Source organism: Garra rufa, unplaced genomic scaffold, assembly GCF_049309525.1.
Source record: "Garra rufa unplaced genomic scaffold, GarRuf1.0 hap1_unplaced_005, whole genome shotgun sequence".
In the NCBI taxonomy this organism is placed as follows: Eukaryota; Metazoa; Chordata; class Actinopteri; order Cypriniformes; family Cyprinidae; genus Garra; species Garra rufa.
Window position 1 is genome coordinate 1,366,107 of NW_027394280.1, and position 13,500 is coordinate 1,379,606.

A 13,500-nucleotide genomic window follows, 5' to 3' on the forward strand; every position below is an offset into this window, starting at 1 on the left:
AGTCTTCAAGTCTTCAATCTCCTCTTTAATAAACACCATCTTTGTTTGTTCTTTAGTTTCTTCATGTTTGACTCTGAATGTTTCTTCGATCTTCATGTCTTCACTCTCCTCTTTAATAAACACCATCTTTATAATAGTGTGTCACATGGATCTCTGATGTTTCTCCAGGAGTTTTTCTGTGTGTTTGAACACTTTGTCCTGTTTAAGATGAGAATAATTAAAGATAAAATGAATGCAAACTAAACACACTCTGTGTGCGTCTTAATTAGTTCAGTTGTCAGAGTGAGAGCTACAGTAAGAGATTTGATAATAACTATACACAAGTTAAACATATCGTTCATATTTAGGTAGGCTAGTTTTAACTTGTATTTGGTATTTAATTATTTGTACATCATATCTAATATATTACACTTTAATGAAATCATTCTCGGTTATGATTCACTCGTTTGTGTTTGTTGTTGTCGTTTGTAGTCCTCGTGCCGCTGAATCGAATCACTGAATCATTTCACAAATGATTTGATTCAAATCATTCGGATTCTCAGTTTCTCTCATCACTTATCATCACACGATTGATTCATGATAGAGAGAGAGAAATGAGACGCACATTCTCTGTTACTAAAGGCTAACGCTTTAACTAACAATAAATAAAGCATTACAATGTTTATATTTAAAAATGATGCATTTCTTTTACGTAACTTGTAAAAAAACGCTTTAATTCATTTATTTAAAAACTTTAAAACCACGAACCTTTCTTCAGGTGAATCACAACAGATGAGGAGCGCGGCGAATCTTAATGACGTCACAGCACCAGAGCAAAATAAAAGTCCTATTCGTTCACTTCTCTCTCACTGAAGTCTGACTCGATGTCTTCTTAGGAATTAATAAGTGTACAGCTCAGACTGCCTCACCTGCATCGATTGCATCTAAAATACTTAGCAGCAAAGCATATTCAATGCTATGAAAACACTGTAATTTGCCCAACACAACTTTTTCTAGTACATTGAAGATTAAAAGAAACAGAAATAAGCAAATAGTTATTCAAAATAGACACGTCTAAGTAATAATTACTGTAAAATATAATTATTCGTTAAATATAAAATATAGTTTTGGGTCTACATTTAATCATAGCCTAAGAAAAAAGCATATAGATAAATACATTTTTTAAGCTGAATACATTTTGCTAGATGTCTGTATGAATACAAATGTGAAATCATGGTAAGTGTCACCTTTTGTCTTTATTGATGCTTCTGCTTCATTTCTTTAATTGGTGTCTTTGTTCTTGCTGATTAATACCTGAGTTAAATGTGAAAGCAGTGTCTGAAGGTCAGACTTTCCCTGATCTCTGTGATAATGAGTGTTATTATGCTGATTGTATTAGAGTTGCTGAAAATCTGGGCAAATTCCTGTAAATACTGTAAATCAATAACCTCAATGTACTGTTTTATTCCAACAGCAAACAAGGAAATGTTTTGAAAGAAAAAAATATATGTATTTTTGTGTGTCATACATATTCAAATGTATTGCAATACTTTAAAAAGTATGTGTAATAGGTAGACCATAAAACTAAACAAATATAGTGTAAATATCTCTGAATTGAAGGAACATATGTTAGTAAAAATGGAGATATATGGTGAGTTTGAAACATTTACATTTACATTTACATTTATTCATTTAGCCGACGCTTTTATCCAAAGCGACTTACAATTGGGAATACAACAAGTGATTCATCCTAAGGAGGCAGATCAACATAGGAAGTGTTCAAAAATACCATATATCAGGCGTTGTTAGAAGAGTGCAGGCTAGAAGGAGAAGATCAAGAAAGAGAGGAAAAACAGGCTAGAAGGGAGGATTTTTTTTTTTTTTTTTATTGAGTCAGATAGTGTCGAAAAAGATGGGTTTTCAGCAGTCGTTTGAAAGCTGTTAAGGAGTCTGCATTCCGGATAGGGGTGGGAAGATCATTCCACCAGGCAGGGACATTGAACGAGAATGTTCTGGACAGTGATTTAATACCTCTCTGTGGTGGTACAATGAGGCGTCTTTCACTAGAGGATCTCAGACTTCTGGAAGGAGTGTAGATGTGTAGTAGTGAATGGAGGTAGGCAGGTGATGATCCGGTGGCTGTCCTATATGCCAGCATCAGTGTCTTGAATTTGATGCGTGCTGTAACCGGTAGCCAGTGCAGGGATATGAAGAGAGGTGTGACATGGGCCTTTTTGGGCTCGTTGAAGACCAGTCGTGCTGCTGCATTCTGAATCATTTGTAGAGGCTTGATTGTACATGCTGGAAGACCAGCTAAAAGAGCATTGCAGTAGTCCAGCCTGGAAATGACCAGGGCCTGGACGAGGAGTTGTGTAGCATGCTCTGTTAGGAAGGGCCTGATCTTTCTGATGTTGTACAATGCAAACCTGCAAGATCGAGCGGTCTTAGCAATGTGATCTTTGAAAGTCAGTTGGTTGTCAAAGATAACACCCAGATTTCTGGCTGAAGTTGATGGGGTAATTGTTGATGAACCTAACTGGATGGAGAAGTCATGCTGTAGAGATGGAGTGGCAGGAAAGATAAGGAGTTCCGTCTTTGTTAGATTGAGCTGTAGATGGTGCTCCTTCATCCATGCAGAGATATCCGCCAGGCAACCTGAGATCCGTGCAGCTACCGATGGATCGTCTGGTTTGAAAGAAAGATAGAGCTGTGTGTCATCAGCATAGCAATGGTAGGAGAAGCCATGTGCCTGTATGATGGGGCCCAGAGATGTAGTGTATATGGAGAAAAGGAGAGGTCCAAGAACTGAACCCTGAGGAACCCCAGTGACCAGTTGATGAGTTTTGGATACCTCGCCTCCCCAGGCCACTCTGAAAGACCTACCAGAGAGGTAGGATTTGAACCAGCGAAGTGAAGTCCCTGTAATACCCAGCATTGAGAGGGTGGACAGGAGGATCTGGTGATTCACAGTGTCAAAAGCTGCAGATAGGTCCAGCAAGATGAGTACCGATGATTTGGACTCAGCTTTTGCCGTCCGCAAGGCTTCAGTGACAGACAGTAGCGCAGTCTCAGTTGAATGGCCGCTTCTGAACCCTGATTGGTTAGAGTCCAGTAGATTGTTCTGTGAGAGGAATAAGGATAGCTGGTTGAAAACAGCCCGTTCCAGTGTTTTTGCTATGAATGGAAGGAGGGAGACAGGTCTGTAGTTGTCTATGAGTGAAGAGTTAAGTGTAGGTTTTTTGAGCAGTGGGGTTACCCGGGCCTGCTTAAATGTAGTAGGAAAAGTGCCTGTGAGAAGAGATGTGTTGATGATGTGTGTGAGCGCCGGTAGGATTGTAGGGGAGATTGCTTGGAGAAGGTGTGAGGGGATAGGATCTAAAGGACATGTCGTCGGATGGCTGGAGAGGAAAAGTTTGGTTACTTCTGCCTCCGAGCAAGGACAGAAGGAGAAGTGGGGGGTTCCAGCCGTGATTGTGGTCAATTTTCGTTCCTGTATGTGTGGAGCTGAGAACTTATTATTGATCGATGTAGTTTTGTCTGTAAAAAATGTGGCGAAATCATCAGCTGTTATAGAAGTTGTGGGAGGTGGTGGAGGGGGACAAAGCAGTGTATTAAATGTTTTGAAAAGGTTGCGTGCGTCCGGGGAATTGTTGATCCTGTTGTGGAAGTATGAAGATTTGGCTGTATGTACTTGGGTAGCGAAAGATGAGAGCATAGACCGATACTTACTGAGGTCGGATGGATCCTTAGATTTGTGCCATTTTCTCTCAGCTGCCCTAAGTTTGGAACGATGCTCACGAAGAACATCGGATAACCAAGGGGTTGTCGGAGCAGATCGTGCTGGCCTGGAGGAGAGAGGGCATATAACATCTAGACAGGAGGTAAGAGTGGAGCATAAGGTGTCAGTTGCTGCATTAGTGTCCAGGGATGAGAAGTGAGTAGGAGAGGGAAGGGAGGAGGATACTAAAGAAGAAAGATGGGAGTGTGAGAGAGAGCGTAGGTTTCTTCTAAAAGTAACAGGTAGAGGGGTTGGGAGTGCACAAGTAGCAAGATGTAGGTCAAATGTAATGAAGAAGTGGTCAGAGATGTGTAGGGGTTTGACCACAATGTTGTCTGAAATACAATTTCGCATGTAAATGAGATCAAGTTGGTTGCCAGATTTATGAGTGCATGTAGTGATAACACGTTGTAGATCAAATGAAGCTAGAAGTGAATTGAAGTCAGCAGCATAGGGTTTGTCAAGGTGAATGTTGAGGTCCCCAAAGACTAGAAGTGGGCTGCCATCCTCTGGAAACGAGGACAGCAGCCCATCCAGCTCTTCTAAGAAGATGCCAAGTTGAGTAGGAGGGCGGTAGATTACCACAATGTGGAGTTCGATAGGAGATGTTACAGTGATTGTATGAGATTCAAATGAACTATAATTGCATAGAGGAGAATGGGTTGAGTATTTCCAGTTGTTAGAAATAAGAAGTCCCGTCCCCCCGCCCCTTCCAGTCTGACGAGGGGTGTGAGAGAAGGAAAAGTTATTAGAAAGAGCAGCTGGGGTTGCAGAGTCTTCTGGACGAATCCAGGTCTCAGTCAAGCCTAGAATGCTCAAACCAGATTGCACAGAAAATGCTGAAATGAAGTCAGTTTTGTTGACAGCTGACTGACAGTTCCAGAGTCCAACCGTGAAAGAGAAAGGTTCAGTGGAAGAAGTGTCGATAGGACGCAGGTTAGATATATTGCGTCGGCGTGTGCGTGTGATATTAGTGCGGTGTGAAGAGACCACCGGAATGAGTTGGAAACACATGATAGAGGAGGACAGAAAGAAGAGTGAAATAAAGGAGAGGAGTACTTAAGTGCGTTGTCGGTGTCGTTGCTCGGCTAAGTCGTGCAGGAAAAGTCGCAAGTCTTTACTCTCGTCGGTCTTCACGCGAGGAGGCTGAACGCTTCCGCTGACGCTTCAGAGTCAGCTGTTCTGACGCAGTTAAATAGACAACCAAACAGTGCTTCAATGATAAAAGCTAGGGACGCCTCCTAGGCTCAGTCAGCCGCAAATGTCTCGCCCGCACGCAAAATGGCTCAATCGAAACTCAAAAAGCAACAGCTTCGCACTTGTAATAGCTCCAGAAGGGAACGATATGACAAAAACAAAAGCTTCCCTTGGCCGTACGCTCAGTTATCAATTTTAATGATTGCAATAAAAACTAGAATTTAAAGCAAAAACAATCGCAGGACAAATAACAGAAGAACACTCTTTTTCTAACAGTGAATAGATGTAAATACAACAAACGAATAACTAAATAGAACAACGGAGTACTTTGAGAAGCAGCTCAAAATTAATATTAACGAATAAGTGAATAGAAACTACAGAGTGCGTTTTAGAAGCAGCTCAAATTTAATATTAACCAATAAGTAAATAGAAACTACAGAGTGCGTTTTTAGAAGCAGCTCAAATTTAATATTAACCAATAAGTGAATAGAAACTACAGAGTGCGTTTTAGAAGCAGCTCAAATTTAATATTAACCAATAAGTGAATAGAAACTACAGAGTGCGTTTTTAGAAGCAGCTCAAATTTAATATTAACCAATAAGTAAATAGAAACTACAGAGTGCGTTTTTAGAAGCAGCTCAAATTTAATATTAACCAATAAGTAAATAGAAACTACAGAGTGCGTTTTAGAAGCAGCTCAAATTTAATATTAACCAATAAGTGAATAGAAACTACAGAGTGCGTTTTAGAAGCAGCTCAAATTTAATATTAACCAATAAGTAAATAGAAACTACAGAGTGCTTAAGAGAACAGCGGCTTAAAATTAATACTTAGGAATAAGTAATTAAACAGAAACGACAAAGTGCTTTTAGCAGCAACTCTAAGTAACGACCGCCTAGCGAAATAGTATTAAAGTAGACACTTACGCGCCGTTGTTCTTTCTCGTCTGAGGACTGAACTCACTGAAACCCCATCCAACAAAGTTTCATGTGAACACCTGACAACTGGACAACATTTAGTGTTATGAATGTGTTTATTTATTCATTGAAAACTACTGCAGTAACACAACATTTAAGACATGTCAGAATTACCTGGAGTGCTTGTTATTTAACACATATTAGATATTGCTGACACTTTCTAGACAATTTAATACAATGATGAAAGACTATTTGTAGCCAAGTTTGATTATCTATTACTTCCCCATATTTAGATTCAGAAAATGCAGCACTAAACCAACAATAAAGTCATGACTGTAATATATGGATGTCTATTTTTGGTTTGGTAGTCGTCACATCCACTGCTGCTCTGAGCTCTGGATCAGCTGCTGTCCGTGGTGCTGAACATCATACAAGACAAATCAAGAGTCAAGTCAGGACCAGCTTCAGTTCTGTGAGTTTATTATGCTTTGTAAACCAGCGATTCTGTCATAATTTTAAGGAAATGTATGCTCTTCATTAGTTTCTATGTTCATATGTTTAATTTTTTGACAAATAGATCAACTCTATATGTTAGAAATAAGGTTTATAGTAGGTGTAACAAGGATTGACAACTATTATTAAAATAAAGTGACACCTGCTGATGATGATTGATTGCTTATTCTACATAATAGGATATCTAGGTCACATCAGGTCATGGTACTATACAAACTGACAACTTTTATTATGACTTTGAGGCCTGTTGACAGCTTATGTTCAAGTTTTACAGGTATTAATGGCAGCATTGCCTCTTAGCGTTCTGAATGATTAGCTCTTTAGACATGGGGATAAAGGTGCTTTAAAAAAGCAGCAGCAAAAAATAATGACTATGAATGAGTCAGAAAAAGAGAAAGGACATATTTAAATTTTTATTAATAAACTGTGTTTTCCAAGTCAGTGTCAGCCAGTGCTGACTCACCATCTCCACAGAACAGTGACGTGCCTTTAGAGAGAAATGTACCTTTGATACAGATAAACCAGATTGAAGTTGTGAACATTTAGATTTCCTACCTGATAATAAACTGTTATTATCCCCAGAGACAGATCTGTCCATCATGGACAATTTACCGACTAATAAAACTGCTTTGTGACTAACATTCAACATTTAATAAATCAACCAAAAAAAAAAAAAACATGTCAGAGGTATTCAGAGTTGCTGTCTAATTGAGTGCTGAAAGTCTGTACCACATATAATATGTGAGACTCTCTGTCTAACCTGGCAAGGTCTAGTAAATGTGTTCAGTTGGGGTTGGAGCTAAACTTTGCAGGACACCGGCCCTCTATGACCGAGTTTGGGCACCCCTGACCTAAAGGTGTGTTTGATATTGAATTTTAAAGCTCACTAATCAAATTAAAAAAACGAGTATTCATACTTTTATTTCCAATTCATGTAATACACACATTTACGTCATGCATAAATTAATTTATAGTATACATTAATCCAATTTCCATGTCCCAGCAGGCACACAATGTCATTAGACATTTGGTTCAATTTTGGTTACAACGTAGTGCATTCCATTGTCAGTTATACATCTAATATCAGTTTGGATGTTTTTAGGTCGTGTTGTAAAGTAAGCAAGTTCCAACATCCATTTGACGTCAAATACTGACATTTAGTCACAAATTACTGTCACCAAATTCCAACATTTTCTAGACAGCATAATAAGAACCAAAACCAACAAATTCGCAAAATAATATATCCTACAAGACCTTGAGGTGGTGATGAACATGCAAGTAGAAAATATGACACAGTAGGGGAAGAGTGGGGTAAGATGAGCCATTTTTTACTGCAAAAAAAGCAGGAGTACAATGAAAGTATCTAAAGTAATTTTCAGGATGTTTCCTATCAATTCGAATGATCAAAATGTATCTAAAACAAAGGGTTCTCTGTGTTCCTGTGGCTCAAACCCAACCAAATTTTGAATTTCAGTCTTTAATTGTTTGCATTTCTGAAACAATATGTTGAAAACTGTTGTGAATTTGTCTCAGAAACCAGGAGGCGTTTGGATATCTTGAAGCAGAAGTTTCTCTTTATTGAGATCCTAGCTGTTCGTTGCCGCAGTCATCAAAGTTCGTCTGATTAATGTCAGATACAGTACAGTTTAAATACATTTCCAAGGGGAAGGGATATATAGAGGTGGAGTCAGCGATCGCCGCCACGTCTGGATCAGAGACAGCGGTCACTTCCGAGTCAGGAACAGAGAGCGCAGTTGCCTCCGCGTCAGGAACAGTGAGCGCAGTAGCCTCCGCGTCAGGAAGAGAGAGCGCGGTCACCTCCGCGTCAGGAAGAGAGAGCGCGGTCGCCTCCGCGTCAGAAACAGAGAGCGCGGTCGTCTCCGCGTCAGGAAGAGAGAGCGCGGTCGCCTCCGCGTCAGGAACAGAGAGCGCAGCCGCCTCTGCGTCAGGAACAGAGAGCGCAGCCGCCTCCGTGTCAGGAACAGAGACAGCGGTCACCGCCGCGTCAGGAACAGAGACAGCGATCGCCGCCACGTCAGGAACAGAGACAGCGGTCGCCTCCGCGTCAGGAACAGAGACAGCGATCGCCGCCACGTCAGGAACAGAGACAGCGGTCGCCTCCGCGTCAGGAACAGAGACAGCGATCGCCGCCACGTCAGGAACAGAGACGGCGGTTACTTCTGCGTCAGGAACAGAGATAGCGATCGCCGCCACGTCAGGAACAGAGAGCGCAGTCGCTTCCGCGTCAGGAACAGAGAGCGCTGTCTCCTCCGTGTCAGGAAGAGAGAGCACAGTCGCCTCCGCGTCAGGAACAGAGAGCGCGGTCTCCTCCGCGTCAGGAACAGAGAGCGCAGTCACCTCCGCGTCAGGAACAGAGAGTGCAGTCGCCTCCGCGTCAGGAACAGAGAGCGCTGTCTCCTCCGTGTCAGGAAGAGAGAGCACAGTCGCTTCCACGTCAGGAAGAGAGAGCGCAGACGCCTCCGCGTCAGGAAGAGAGAGCGCGGTCACCTCCGCGTCAGGAAGAGAGAGCGCGGTCGCCTCCGCGTCAGGAAGAGAGAGCGTGGTCTCTTACGTTTTTCATGAATGTCCAATACACTATATAGTCATTGATCCAGTGAAGTGGAACTAGAATTTGGTAGCACACACTGTGTGGTTACCTTCCCAATGTGAAGCACATCTATTTGGTCCTGTGCTTCTGTGGTGAGGGCGCCTAGCTTTCAAGGTCTACAATCCTCAAAAACCAATCGAATATGGAATAAAATCCTACATCTTGTGTGATTCTGAAACAGGGTACTGTTTAAAAAACATGAAGTCCTATTGTGAAGAAAGTGCTGCCCTGAAAGACATGGTTGTCTCTTTTTTATATAGCCTAGCCTAGCAGGTCATGGTAAAGGATTATGTATGGTTCATTTTTACAACTCTACCACTGTGTAAACATCTACTTGATTTGAAAAACCCAATTCTGTGGTTGGAGTATGGCAGAGGCCACCAAGAAAAGAAATGCAAAGCAAAACCAGCATGCATTGTGGAATACAATAATGCAATGAATGGAGATAACAAATTAGATCAAAACATTGGGTACTACCCTTTTGTCAGGAAGTCACACAAATGGACAAAGAAATTTGACATTTCTGTTGCAGATCAGTTGGTCAATGCTTTTGTCATTTACAAAGCAAAAAACTCACAAGATAATTGTAAAACTCTCCTCTCTTTCATCCACTATTATAAAATCATGGAGCAGCCAAGAACAGGCTGGTGGTGGTGGTGAAGAAATAGATGACCCTTCAACTGAAAACACTCCTAGAGCACCATACAACACTGACCCTAGAAATAGGGTGAATTACCCTTTTTTTTTTTTTTTAACCTTTTTGGTCCGATTGCGTCTAGTTCCTAAAAGCAACACTTGACAAGAAGATGCAGTGTTTGTGCACATAAATGGTTTGCGAAGTGAGACCTCACTCTCTTTTGAAAGCCCCCTTATATTCTGGTAATTGTTACAGTTTACCACTCAAAGATAAAAATACAGTGCCTAATATTTATTCACCAAATTATAATTTTATACAATTTTTGTTTATTTAATTTTGAAGATTTCTTTTATCAAAGAATATGACATCTGAATGTATTTTATTTGAAAAATAACTTTGATAAAAATGCATTTTTATCATATTTTTGTCCAAAATGTGTTTCTGATGAAACCTATCTGCATTCAAGTGCTGAAAAAATGTGAACACATGGAGATAAATATAATTTTTTTTATTTTTTAAAAGACGTAGCCTAGTTACATGACTTAAGACTCAACTCAGACTCATGACCAAAGACTCAAGACTTGACTCAGACTCCAGCGATAAAGACTTCAGACTTGACTCAGACTCTGGCAGGATCTCATGTTGACTCTTAATGTTTCTAGGATTACTGAAACTTCTTCCACTCTATTTGCAGTTTAAAGACTTCTCTCTAGTGTGAACTCTCATGTGGACTGTAAGGTTTCCAGGATGACTGAAACGGTTTCCACACTGACAGCATGTGAAAGACCTCTCTTCTGTGTGAATATTCATGTGGGATTTAAGGTTTCCTTTTCGAGCGAAACTCTTTCCACACTGTTGGCAAATGAAAGGCTTCTCTCCAGTGTGAATTTGCACGTGACTTGTAAGGTGTCCTTTTTGAATAAACATCTTCCCACAATGTTGGCAGAGGAAAGGCTTCTCTTTTGTGTGAATATTAATGTGAGTTTTAAGGGCTCGTTGTTGTTTGAAACTCTTTCCACACTGAAAGCAAGTGAAATTACTCCTAGTTCCTGTCTTTTGAGCTCTTTTTTGTGTAGAAGTCTTCGCAGACTGTAAGGAACAAAAAGATTTTTCTCCAGTTATGAAATCATGAAGTGTCTCATTCTGATCTTTCTCTTCAGTTTCATTCAGTACGTCCCTCTCCATTTTCAGTGCTTTTAGGTCTAAGGTGGAAAAACAAATAAATAAAAGTAAACCACAGTTTAATGGCACAAAACAATTAAAAATAAACACAACTGAATATACGTCATATGTAATGCATGTATGCTAGAACCTATACCAGGGTGTTCAAACCTGATCCTGAGTTTAAGCTGGCCATTATACCACTTAGACATACCACCAATTAATTACAAAAAAATCGAGATAATGTAATGACAGAGTTGAGGAAATCTAGGTATTGACTGATCTCAGACAAGGAAAAAAGAAAATGGGATACATTCCCCACTCAACCGTCAGATGATAATTGAATCGCTAATCATTTTTGAAGATATGATGACTTTCACTTTGATATTTTAGCGCGGATGACGTATACCTAGTCGAATTGCACTGTAGGGGGCGAGAACGAGTCTTCAACTTCTGTCAAATTACCACATCAAATGAGACGAGCAAACATGGATGCAGTTATGAAGGGCAGGTGCGTGCGTTGCTAGACCCTTTTTACTGGGGCATGTGCCCCAGTGAAAATCTGCTGTTCCCCACTAAAATCTCAAGTTTGAGTTATAATTTACTTTGAAAATCCCGAAATAAAGACATTAAACAATATGCAACAACTGAATTGACGCTTCTAAAAGCAACGCAGTTTAATGGAAGACTATGCACGCAGATAGGCTATCCATGTCCGTGCGCGTCTGTTTATTTAAGGGGAACGCGCACGTCGTGCAGCCTTTTGCGCAGAAGTACTTGGTTACACAAGTTTGTATAGGTAATTATGTTGTAAATGCAATTGTCAAGTCAAGTCAAGTCAAGTCACCTTTATTTATATAGCGCCTTTTACAATACAGATTGTGTCAAAGCAACTGCACAGTATTTAAACAGCACAATAGTGTGTAAGTAACGCATTATTGTAACAATCAATTTTCAGTTAAAGGCAGTTCATCAATGAATTCAGTGATATCATCGTCAGTTCAGTTCAAATAGTATACGATATCGCTGGAAAATGTCCCCAACTAAGCAAGCCAGAGGCGACAGCGGCAAGGAACCAAAACTCCACAGGTGACAGAGATGGAGAAAAAAACCTTGGGAGAAACCAGGCTCAGTCGGGGGACCAGTTCTCCTCTGGCCAGACCAAACAACAGTTTGTACCAATGTCTGATTGTAGAGAACTCATCAGGATCCTGTGGTGTAGCGCCGATGGCCGTCAAGGTTGGCGAGGTCTTTATTGATGATCCGCCTTGGAGCTCATCTGGTTGACATTCACGGCTATTGAAGTCATCTCTAGGTGGTGATCCATGATCTAAGCTGGGTACGGACTGGATCCGGGGGACTGGAGTGACCATCTGATCCGGATACAGGCTGGATCTGGTGGCTACGGTGACCTCGGAATAAGAATGAAACAGACTAATATTAGCGTAGATGCCATTCTTTTTACGATGCAACGAGTGCATCAGGTGTTATGGGAGGTGTTTTCGGTTCCGGTTGACCTAATTAATGCAGCCTAACAATCCTTTAACGGATTTGAATTATAGAAATGTGTTAATGATTTTATGTGTAAGCCAGGTTAAAGAGATGTGTCTTTAATCTAGATTTAAACTGACAGAGTGTGTCTGCCTCCCGAACAGTGTTAGGTAGATTGTTCCAGAGTTTAGGCGCTAGATAAGAAAATGATCTGCCGCCGGCAGTTGATTTTGATATTCTAGGTATTATCAAATTGCCAGAATTTTGAGAACGCAGCGGACGTGAAGGACTATAATACGATAGGAGCTCGTTCAAGTACTGAGGAGCTAAACCATTGAGGGCTTTATAAGTAATTAGCAAGATTTTAAAATCTATACGATGTTTAATAGGGAGCCAATGCAGTGCTGACAGAACTGGGCTAATATGGTCATACTTTCTGGTTCTAGTAAGAACTCTTGCTGCTGCATTTTGGACCAGCTGGAGTTTGTTTATTAAGCGTGCAGAACAACCACCCAATAAAGCATTACAATAATCTATCCTTGAGGTCATGAACGCATGAATTAATGTTTCAGCATTTGACATTGATAGCATAGGTCGTAATTTCGATATATTTTTAAGATGGAAAAATGCGGTTTTGCAGATGCTAGAAATGTGGCTTTCAAAGGAGAGATTGCTATCGAATAGGACGCCTAGGTTCCTAACTGATGACGACGAATTTACAGAGCAGCCATCTAGTATTAGACTGTGTTTTAGGTCATTACTTGTGGAGGTTTTAGGTCCAATAATTAATACCTCTGTTTTTTCAGAATTTAACAGTAAGAAGTTATTCGCCATCCAGTTTTTAATATCAGCTATGCATTCTGTTAGTTTTTCGAATGGATATGTTTTGCCGGGCTGCGAAGAAATATAGAGCTGAGTATCATCAGCGTAACAATGAAAGCTAACACCATGTTTCCTGATGATATCTCCCAAGGGTAACATGTAAAGCGTAAAAAGTAATGGCCCTAGCACTGAGCCTTGAGGTACTCCATACTGCACTTGCGATCTAAATGATACCTCTTCATTTATTGCCACAAACTGATGACGGTCAGATAAGTACGATTTGAACCATGCCAGTGCACTACCACTAATGCCTACATAATTTTCAAGTCTATTTAAAAGAATGTTGTGGTCAATAGTATCAAATGCGGCACTAAGATCCAGTAGCACTAATAGAGAG

General features: G+C 40.5%; 1 pseudogene; it reads left to right on the forward strand.

Moving 5' to 3' along the window:
* The window catches only part of LOC141312756 (uncharacterized), a 145,932-nt pseudogene that overhangs the window by 94,821 nt on the left and 37,611 nt on the right, over positions 1-13,500 (forward strand).